Below are 11,511 nucleotides of genomic sequence, written 5' to 3' on the forward strand. Positions count from 1 at the left end.
AAGACGTTGTTAAACAAAATTAGAGCACATGGGATTGTGGGGGGCATATACTGGCATGGATTGAGAACTGGTTAACAAACAGAGAACAGAGAGTTGGAATAAGTGGGTCATTTTCAGGTTGGCAGGCTGTGACTAGTAGGATACCGCAAGAATCAGTGCTTGGGCCCCAGCTATTCACATTCTATGTCAATGATTTGGATGTGGGGATTAAAGGTAGTATTTCCAAGTTTGCAGATGGCACAAAACTAGGTGGAAGTATGAGTTATGAGGAAGATGCAAAGGCACTTCAAGGGGATTTGAAGTTGCTAAGCGAGTGGGCAAAAATCTGGCAGGTAGAATACAATGCGAAGAAATGTGAGGCTATCCACTTTGGTAGGAAAAACTGAAATACAGAGTATTTCTTTAATGGTGAGAGGCTTGGAAGTGTTTAACTTCAAAGGGACTTGGGAGTCACTGAAAGCTAACATGCAGGTACAGCAAGCAATTAAGAAGGCAAATGGTATGTTGGCCTTTATTGCAAGAGGATTTGAGTATAGGAGTAAAGATGCCTTACTGCAATTATATGGAGCCTTGGTGAGACCACACCTGGAGTATTGTGAGCAGTTTTCGTCTCCTTACCTGAGGAAAGATATACTTGCCATAGAGGGAGTGCAACGAAGGTTCACTAAATTAATTCCTGGGATGGGATGATTGTCCTATGAGGTAAGATTAAATAGACTGGGCCTTTATTCTCCGGAGTTTAGAAGAATGATAGGTGATCTCATTCAATCATACAAAGTTCTTACAGGGCTGGACAGGATAGATGCAGGAAGGGTGTTTCTCCTATCTGGAGGGATCTAGAATGAGGGGACACAGTCTCAAAATAAAGGACAGGTCATTTAGGACTGAGATGAGGAGGAATTACTTCACACAAAGGGGGGTGAATCTTTGGAATTCTCTACCCCAGAGGGCTGTTGAGGCTCAGTCATTGAGTATGTTCAAGACTGAGATCGATAGGTTTCTACATATTAGAAACTTCAAGAGATACAGGATAGCGCAGGAAAATTGTGTTCAAGTAGAAGATCAGCTATATTCTCATTGGTTGGTGGAGCAGGCTCGAAGGGCAGAATGGCCTACTCCTGCTCCTATTTATTATGTTCTTATTCTTATCAGCACTGGTATTTTAACCAGCAACAGCGTACGTGCTGGGTAGCCTGCCTAGCTATGGGCCAGTTGGCCACTTAAGGGCCTATTCTCACCACTGCTGGTAGCAGCCTAACTGCAGGTACTTGGGGACGGCACCTGGCAGCAAGGGCCACCCCTGCTTGAAGAACCCCAAAGCCTCTCAATTGCCCCCCCTTGCCAGTGTCTGCCTGACTTGTCCCAGTGAGCCTGCCCCATACCTTTACTCTGGGCTACCAGCTGCACCTGGTCCAGAGCCTACTGCAGTCCCAGCAGTGGCTAGACTGAAGAGCTGCTGGCCCATTGATTGGGCTCAGAGTGGAAGCCATGGCCTCAGGCAACTAATTGCTTGACAACCATAAAAATCTGGACATGGCCTTCTGGGCTGGTGGAGGCAGACTCGCCTCCAGCTATCCAGTTGCACATTAAATCCCGGCCATGATGTTCCCATACGCTTGCTGTCTTTGTCCTGGTCCAATTGGCTTTTACTGTTTCTGAAAAGAAACTTTATGTTTAGGGCAATGAAACAGTTAAACACTTGAGGGGGGAATAAACCTTATAATGTTCTCAGTTAATCTCAGAGAAGAACTACAGCTGCAGCCTGGGCCTTTGAAAGCCTCTTTTGCTCATCTTATTCATGTTTATCAGTCAGGTTTAATTTTAGGCTTTGATTTCCAGAGTTAAACTTGGTATAATGTTACATGCAGCATGTCGGATGCAATGCACCAATTTAGTGCCTTTTGCCTGACAGGCACATCGAAAGAATGCAAAGCAATATATCGTGGGAGAATTCCAGGGACGGTTCAGGTGGGTGGCAGCTCCTCCAACAGGGAGCAGGCTACGGGAGGCAAGGGGTTGTTGAGAAGGTAAGGGAGAGCATAAAGGTGAAAATAGCAGCTCTTATCACATAATCTGTTGTGACCCAGAGAACACAAAGGCCTTTATGTAAGTCACACACCAGGTCATTTGCTCATGTCCGCTCAGGTGTTCTCACATTTCTTAATTGCTCTAAATTTCCCTAAAATGTATAAAATTTTAGAATAAATCCATTCAGGGAATTAGTGTTCAACTCAAGTTCCACCTCAACACTGCTCCCAGTTGCTGTTTGTCTTATCCCTTCTTTTGCTGTCTCCTTTAATTGCTTCTTTGTCTCCGTCTCCCTCATTGTCTGTCTGCCCATGTGTGTGTCTCTTTCTATCTCTCACTTTCTATATATGCCTCTCTTCTTTTCTCTATCACTCCCTGCCTTGTTCATTCCTTTCTCCCCTATGTGAGTGTGTGCCTCTCTTCCTCTTGCTATCTCTGTGTATGTCTCTCCTATTTCCCTCTTTTGGTCTTTTTCTCCAACCCCTCAGCCTCTGTATATGTGCCTCCTTTTAAGACTGTTCACTTCTGTGTGCTCTTTGTCCCCTCATTGAATATATACCTCTCTTCCCCCATACTCTCTCTCTTTCTCTAATGCACACAAATGCACAAAAACTCGCTTTCACTGAACTTCTGCCAAATTTATTGCGTCTCAGTGGAAGATATTATGAGAAAATTCCAGGTGCTAATATTCCATTGATATTCTGGAGCTTTCACCATATTGCCTTTGGAGTCAGCTGCTGGGATATCACAGCCTTTCAAAATAATTGGATAAGTATTGGGAAAGGGATTAGAGGTCATAGGTTCATCAAGGACAGAGATAATCAGATATTCCCTGGGGCATAGTCTCTTTCCCATTAGCCTGCATTGGGTTAGAATGACATGGGTGGCAATAACTCATTCTGTGAAGAACCTATAGAAATTCTAAATGGTGAAGTAGGCCAAGTATTGACCTTTCACCTTGGGATTTCAATCTAGTTCTGACTAATTAGCTGTAAATACCCTCTATACACTGCTTGTTAGGGTCCCCAAGTGAAAGGAGCTTGGGCAGTTTCAATTTACTGACAAGATCCTTAGCACAAAGATTGTAGAATCATACAACATGGAAGGAGGCCATTCAGCCCATTGTGCCTCTGCTGGTTCTTTGAAAGAGCTATCAAATAGCCCCACCCCCAGGCTCTTTCCTGATCGTCAGGTAAATATTTCCTTTCCAAGCATACCTAATTCACTTTTGGAAACTAATTCTGCATCAAAGCAGCACACTGATTCAAATTTATCAATACAGGAAGTGGATAAAAATGATACTATGATGACATAGGGCACTCTTCTAAGGTTGGAGCTGCGTAAGAGAATGTCGTTCTGCACCTTAGCTGAGTTGCATGTGCTTTATGTTAACAGTGGATTCCTCCAATGTGAATGCGTCTGATTTCCCAACATTAGCATTACCCACCTTGGATGAGAAATTTGCAAAGAAAATCATGCAATATTGATTGGAATTTAGCATTTGGAATACATGAAAGGAAAAGAATAGTTTAACTTTTTGACAAGATCTCCTTGTCATAAATAAAACATCTTAAAAGTCTTTTATTATTTGTGAAGACATAAATCATGCTTCATTACATCATCATGTCATCCTATCACAATAGTAAAAATTAGACATGGGAGCCATTTTAGCCCCACCTCAAAAATTGGTTGGGGTATTAAATGAGTGGCTGATCTGATTCTATTAGTTGCATTCTGGTTGAGTTAAAATTACACCCCCCCACCCAATCCCCATGCCTCGCCCAACAAGGTACCAACAAAATGTGCCCATTAACCACTTTTATTTCATGAAGCTGACCTCTCCTTTCCCCAATGATATCCTTCCCCGTTTGCTACACATCCTGCTGATTTTTGCCTCCTTCTCACTGTTGCTATTCCAGCCTATCAATAAGGTGGGTCAATTCAGGGAACTCAAGCAGGGCACTGGCAGATTGATGTGGACAGGTTGGAATTCCTGCCTCATCGTTAACCCTCTAACATGAAAAACTAGCTCTATCTGTCCCAGCGGCATGACAGCAAAACTACTTCTCTTGTGGAATTCTCTTCCCCAGAGAGCAGTGGAAGCAGGGTCACTGAATATGTTTATGGTTGAGTTAGTTAGATTCTTGACTGACAAGGGAGTCAAAGAGTATAATAGATAGAAAAGTAGAGGCCATAATCAGATCAGTTATGATCTTATCAAAGGCAGAGCAGGTTTGATGGCCTACTCCTGCTCCTAATTCATATGCTCATATATAATCCCTTCCCTCCATTATTGTGTCTATAGGTTATATCGCCTAGTTACTGACTCACCAACCAGTGGAAATCATTTTTCTGATTTAGCTCATCAAAACCCTTCTTAATTCAGAACAATTCTATCTTAATTATCTTTAGACTAGTAAAAAGAGCTCCAGATTCCCTAGTCTCATCTCTTAACTAAACTCTTTAAGCTATTGTAGTAAATTTCTTCTTTCACCCTCTCCATAGCTTTGACATATTTCTTAAAGTAAGGTGTGCAAACTGGACACAATGCTCCAACTGTGGCCTAATGAAGGTCAGTAGTTCTAGGAATCACAGCACACTTAGGTATAACAGCCTAAGTTTTAAAATGTTTGTAATAAAAGGTGATCTTCCCTTGAAATCCTAACTTAGAATGATAGGATAGATTGTCTCCATGTAGTAGATTTCCTTTGGGTGTTAGACCTTCCCTGGTGCTAAATCTTCTCCAGGTGGTACATCTTTTCCACCGGGTAGATCTTCAAGTGACAGATTGTTCTTCAATTGGTAGATCTCCTGGGAGTGACATAAGATTCTGAAGGGACTTGACAGGATAGACACTGAGAGGTTGCTTCCTCTGGCTGGGGACACAGGGGCACAGCCATCGAATGACCAATTGCCTTAGGTACTAGATGGTGGCTGGAGCCCCTTGCAGTAGTGCTGCCACATAGGTCAGCACCATTAAGACAGGAGCAATGAAGTTTGAGGAAAGATGGTGCAAATCGCATGGACATTCCTAAAAGGACGAGAAGAAAGAATGAAGTTTTAAAGCATTCAAAAAACATTCGACAGGATGAAAAAGTCAGTGCTTTTCGATATGATTATTCTTATTATTATTCCTGGTGAAGTGAAGTTGACAAATTATCGCTTCACATTTAAAAGAAAAATCAAAGCACTACATCAAGGCGTTTCATTTACTTCAGAATCAAACATTCACTCATCACTTTGATAGATGAAGAGAACAGAAGCTGTTAAAGTTTGGTACTTTACGACCTACCTTACAGGTAAACTCTAGATTGTTTTTTTGATGTGCAATGCTGACAACGGCCTAGTTTTCTTTCTGATGTGTCATTTTTTGATGTGTGTAATAGTTTGCTGTTGGCTTGTCACATTGATCAATGGCAGATTAACAGCTATTTCCGCCCATTCCCAATTTTCTAAATCAAGGATCGCCACCTGATCTCCACCACAGATATGGAACACAGGTTGGCAACCAGAAGTTGAGGCAAAATTTGGGAACTCTGACCTACAATATCTTCATGAAATGGACTTCAACATTTCAAGAAGGCAACTCACCGCCACCTTCTGCAGGGATGGGCAATAAATGCTGACCTTCTCAGTGGCAATATTTTGAGGATGAATATAAAAAAAGCTAGATTGATTTTTTTTTTCCCTCACTAACCTAGCACCATTGAACTCTGGGTGGAGTGCATTGATTGGTCTATGCCTGGAATCCATTCCATTCCATTCTCCAAATGGCAAATCTTGGGCGATTCCAGACAGTGGGTGAAATCTTGTGGAGGTGACAAGGTTCTCAGCTGCTTCTAGCAACTTTGTGGGCAAAAAATTTGAAACCCTAAACACGCACAAACAAGTATAATTAACAGAGTATGCTATGAGATACCCCGTTCCAGCAAAATCTGGTGGGTACGTAGATGACTGCTAAGGCCGATTTGCGGCTGGGAGGTTCTGCTGCAAGTAAGGCAGGATATTGCAGACAACTGAGATTTGGACTAGTTGCTTTCCTCCCCTTGCATTTTCTATCTGTCTTTGATAAGTGCCTGCTGCTTTTATTTTGTTGCTCAGGTGCAGTGATCCTGGGCAAGCTTCTCTCAAGACTCAAGGTCAATATCAAAACTCCTAAACAATGACTTCAGAATGTCCTTGTAGCACTTCCTTTGACCACCAAGAGAGCCGACCTGAGACTCAAGCTCTCTGTAGAAGATTCGCTTTGGTAAGTGAGTGTCAGATGTTCTGGCTACATAAAAAGTCCAACTCAGTTATGTCTGTCTCAATGTGCTGTAGATGCTGGGCATCCCAGCTCAGGTGAGCACCTCAGTGTCTGGTATTTTGTCCTGCCATCTGATCTTTAAAAGCTTCCGAAGGCAGCTCAAGTGAAAGTGATTGAGCTTCTTGGCATGACACTGGTGCACTGTCTAATTCTTGCATGCGTAGAACAAAGTGGGCAGCTATTGCTCCATAGACTTGTAGCTTGATAGGCAGCTGCATTTGGTAGGGTTAACATGGAAGACACATGTCATTTGCAGAGGACAATATTGAAAGAAGTTGAAAGAGGAAACAATCTAGGTGCACAGGTTACTGAAGCTTATAATCAATGTAGAGAAGCTACATCTAAAGCTAACAGAATATTTGGATGTATTTATAGAAGCATTCAGTATAAATCTGAACAAATCTGATCAGGGTGTTGCAGCCAACATGAGTGTGGGGCAGGCTTGATGGACCAACTGGACTTTTCCTGTCGGTCAGTTTTGTATGTTTCGTGTTTTAGTGACTTAGCCAGTTGTTATGATCTGGAATGCTCTTTCTTAAAGACGTGAAGCAGTTTTGAATTTCTAAAAGGGAAGTGGATAAATACTTGAAAGGGAAAATTAACCATTGGTAAAGGTGTGTTTCTATGATGATCCCTTTTTTTACAATTGCATCTTCTGGATCTTTGAACGTTCAGGGGAAGTGAACAATTTGTCTGGATCTGCCAGTATTCATTAAACCATAGAACTTAGGACACAGAAGGAGGTCATTCGTAATCGTGTCAATGTTAGATCTTCCCTGGAACCAAATTGAATTTAAAGCGCAGAAACAGGCCATTCAGCCCAGCTTATACTCCACAAGATTCTCCCTCTCAAGAACCTGCTCCCACCCTCCCACCCTCATTTCACTGTATTTCATTCTCCCTCATGTACACATCAAGCCTCTCCTTACATGCTATAAATGCTATCAGCTTCAACCACTGCAAATTCTCATTGGTCAAGATTTTACAGCCCGGCCGTGGTGCGTCTCCCCCTGGTGGATGCGGTGAACTATTTAAACCTCTATTCAGTTCAGCGGGACTGTAATATCCCACTGGACGGTAAGGGCCATAAAATCCTGGCCATTATTCTTGATGTAAAGTTTCCTCCAGTCCCATTCCATAGAATCATAAAAAAATTACAGTGTTGAAGTAGACTGTTCAGTCCATCTTGCCTATACCACCTCTTTGAAAGACCTATCCATTCGTCCCACTCGCCACATTTTCCTTTGCCTGGAAAGCTTATTCTTTTTAACCATGACACAGTGATAGAACTCTGAGTCAGAAGGTTCAAGTACCATTCCAGAAACTTGAACACAAAATCTTGGCCACCACTAAATCAGTACTGAGGGAATGCTGCACAGCAGAGGCGTTGAAGTGTTGAACTTTGAATAAGGAACTTACGTGAGGCTTGTCTGCCCTCTTATAGATGTCATAGAACTATTTTGAAAAAGAGCAGGGGAGATCTTCCTGGTGTTCTGGCCATTTACTTAACCTTCAACTGACAGCACGAGAAAACACATTGGGCAGAATTTCCCGCTCTGGAGACTAAGTGTGGTGCAGTGGGCAAAGGCCGGTTGGTGTGGTGCTTTTCCACACCAGATCATCTGCTTTTCACCTCATTAAGTATGCATAAACAAGCAACACGCCATATCTTGTGGCGGGGTGGGCTAGGATTTATCTGCCCTACCGTTAACTCATCAGTTCATATTTCTGGCACATACATTCACTCTCTGCAGCCCTGAACTTGTCATAGCAGGCATCAAAATGGCCTTGAGAAGAGGCAAACACCAAAGTTCAGTGACAAGGCACTGACAGCACTTCACCAGGCAGTCAAAGGCCAGTGGGAGATCCTTTACTGCCATGTTGGAAGCTGGAGATCCACCAACTTCACTACTAAGGCTTGGAAGCAGGTCACCAGGGCGGCCAAGGTGGCCGGTGACAGAGCTCCTCAGAAGAGGTCTGCTCTCCGGGAAGAGGGTGAATGATCTCATCTGCTCCACCAGGTAAGCCAACCTTCTCCTCACTCTCAACTCACAGTGTCAAATGGCCATCAGGTATTCGCAGGGTTGCACATGGATTTCATGCACTAGCAGCCCAAGGGACGTCACTGATTCTCTCACACAGACTTTTACATCTTCAACTCTTGTCACATTCTTCACAAGTCATATCTTCAGCCCTTATATAGGTCTACTCAGCACACACAGGAGTCAGCAAACTTGTCATCCTGCTCACAGTCTGTCCATCGGTCCTTATGCAGGGTAAGATCACCCATAACAAGAGGAAGAGATTCCAGACAGGAGGGGGAATGGCGGAGCTCAGGCTCCTCACCCACTTTGAGGAGCAGGCAGCAGAGCTGGCTAATGAGGACTGAGACCATTCCGGTGCCAAGGGTGAGATTCAGCATCTCCCAACAAACTGGTGAGGCCCATCCACTGGTCTTCGCCCACCCGCCAAAACTGTGTGTTCTTTAAGGTAGGTGACTATCTAGTCAATCGCTAATTATCTCTTCTCTCTATTACAGCCACCAGCAAGAAAAGGAGGAGATGCACCACCAACCAGCCCATCAGCCCTAGCTTCCAGAGTACTTGGGATAGGATCCTGAGGACGCACTATATTAGAGCCATCACTGCATTCATCTGCACTCTCCACCAGTGCAGAGACACACACCTCGGTGGAACCTACTTTTAGAGCAGATTCAGGGTCACCATCTGGTGAGCACAGTACAGATTCAGGTCTACAGCAGGCAGAGGCAGTGACAGTCAAGGTTACTGACACTTGGAGGACGGCTGGAGGCCAGGGTCCTGCTGAGTCCAAGGACGAGCCTCTGGAAACGGCACGCAGAGACATTGGAGCTCCAAAGACAGGCAGGGGTACGGTAGGCAGGGTTGTCAGAGGCTGTAACCAGACTAGAACGAAGAATGGAGGAGTCCGTCCACGTTTTGTCTGATGTCATGGCTCCAAAATGGCAGCGCATTGGCAGGGTGGCAACTGCCATGGAGACCTTGATCCAGAATTTGTGCCAGAAACCTCAGGCCAGTCAGGACTCTCCTGGGCTGTCCAGCTGCTCCAAGTCCCTCTGCCTGTGACCACAACAACTCCAGCTGCTCAGGCTGAGCAGGTTGCCCCTGCCCCACAGCAGGAGACCCAAATCAGGTGGGGGCCCTTCAGGTCTCTGCCCTCCAGAGGACACCCACCAAGGTCATCTCAGACAACAGGGCATTGCAGTCAGCAGGCTGTCTCCACCTCTGCTGCAGATGTTGGGGATGCACCTAGTCATAGTGGTAGGGTTAGGAAAATTAAGAAATATTGAGAGCATACAACCAAAAGTGTTCACTCATTGCATATACTTTGCACTTCCGTAAATTTTGCTTATCGGAAATTCTCATCTAGTGATTGGGTGTCCTATCTGATGCAATTCTCTATGGTCATACAAGTGTATGTGCCCCCCTGCCCTCCTGCCCCCCACCCCACCACTTATCTCCCATCGTGTCTCTCCGGTCTATGGTTGCTCACACAATCTCAGTACAATGAGTCACCCTTCTGTCCACAGCAGCGACATGAGCAAAACCTCTTGCTCTATCAACATGATGGTTGGGTAATGCATTTCTTAAACTTGCATCAGAGGATTATATCAAGCGGCCTCATGAGTATAGATTTTGCAGTTTTGTTTACCCCCCTGATGCTGCTGCATGGAAGGCAGGTCTTATAGGTCTTAATGATAACCCGCATTGGGGTATTTCTAACTCAGTGCATTTTTCAATGGCTTCCACGTAATGCCTATCAGGCTTGGGTGTGGGCTACATTTTAAGTAATAGTCAGGGCTCTTAGCCACTCAGGGCAGCGTGTAGTGTAATGTCATGACCACATGTGCAGCTAGACATCAACCCACTCTCCACTTGCATGATACAGAGCTACGGACCTAGCTAGTACTTGGTGAATCATGAAATGTCCACTGGATGGCCACGACTGTGCAAGATTAGAGTTGTGTGTCTCCGCTTATGGTGCCAGACTATTAAATGGGAGGATGCCGCTCTGGACCTGAAGGTCTGGCTAGTGTGACTTGACAGAATCGCTGAGCCAGCTGTCCGATGGGCAATCGACATGGTTATCTGATCGTGACAATGCCATCAGTGTCCCAGGTTTCCTCGTGTTTTTTCTGAAACTGCTGGAATGAAAATGCGGAGGCCTCAAATGGGATCAGAGCGAAGCTCCACTACATCTAACTACATCTGATAGGTGATCTTTATTATCAATGAAGTTACAAAGTAATGCCTAAATGCAGTGTCGAGATTTTCTGGGCCATAGATCCAATGCAATGCTGGATGAGAACTTGGGAAGCACCATTCAAAGGCTGGGTCATGAGTACTTGTCAATGATCAGAGACAATGGTGCTGCTGAAGCTCTCTCTGTGCATACAAAGGTGACCTGATTCGCAGGCTCACATCTAAGACAGATCACTACATCTGAAAAGACTCCGTATGAGGATGAGGCCAGAACATTACTCTTTCATGAGTGATTGCCTGTGGAGAGATGCCGCAGTCGAGATTCAGATCAGTCCTCAGATGTTCATGTGAGAACCAGTAATTGATGATTATCCCTCTTGCGGTGCCTTGCAACACTCCAGGCCATTCAGTCATGAGTGCACCAAGGTTTGCAGTGCTGCTCCTGCCTCCTGAAGGCTGCCATAGGCAGTGAAATGTTGACGCGAAGCTTCAAAAGGCTGCTCCATTTCAAATTTCTTCACAGTGTGAGCTGGTGGAGTTCTTATCCCATAACAGAACAGCCTTCTGCTCCAGAGGCTGCCTAGACTTCCAAGGATGAGGCCATCATCAAACAAGATTGTGACTACTCATTCTGAGATTGAAGTCTTTCATTGAGATGCTGAGAATAGCAAACAAGGTTTCAATGTCAAGCCTGCTTGGGGGGCACAGGTGAAAGAGGCTCGTATGAGCTATTCATCATCATTGTTCTGCAACCTATGGCTGTAAGTGTCTCACAGGCACATCTGCCACATCTGACCCATGCTATGGCCATTTCCTTTGGGGCCTATACATTCTTGACCTTATCTAGCTTATCTCTCTCAACATCTTCCTCATCAGAGGAGACATGCAGCTTCTCCACCTTACCATCTGGCAACTCATCCCCCCTTGGAGCATCAA

Source organism: Carcharodon carcharias, chromosome 6 (assembly GCF_017639515.1).
Source record: "Carcharodon carcharias isolate sCarCar2 chromosome 6, sCarCar2.pri, whole genome shotgun sequence".
In the NCBI taxonomy this organism is placed as follows: domain Eukaryota; kingdom Metazoa; phylum Chordata; class Chondrichthyes; order Lamniformes; family Lamnidae; genus Carcharodon; species Carcharodon carcharias.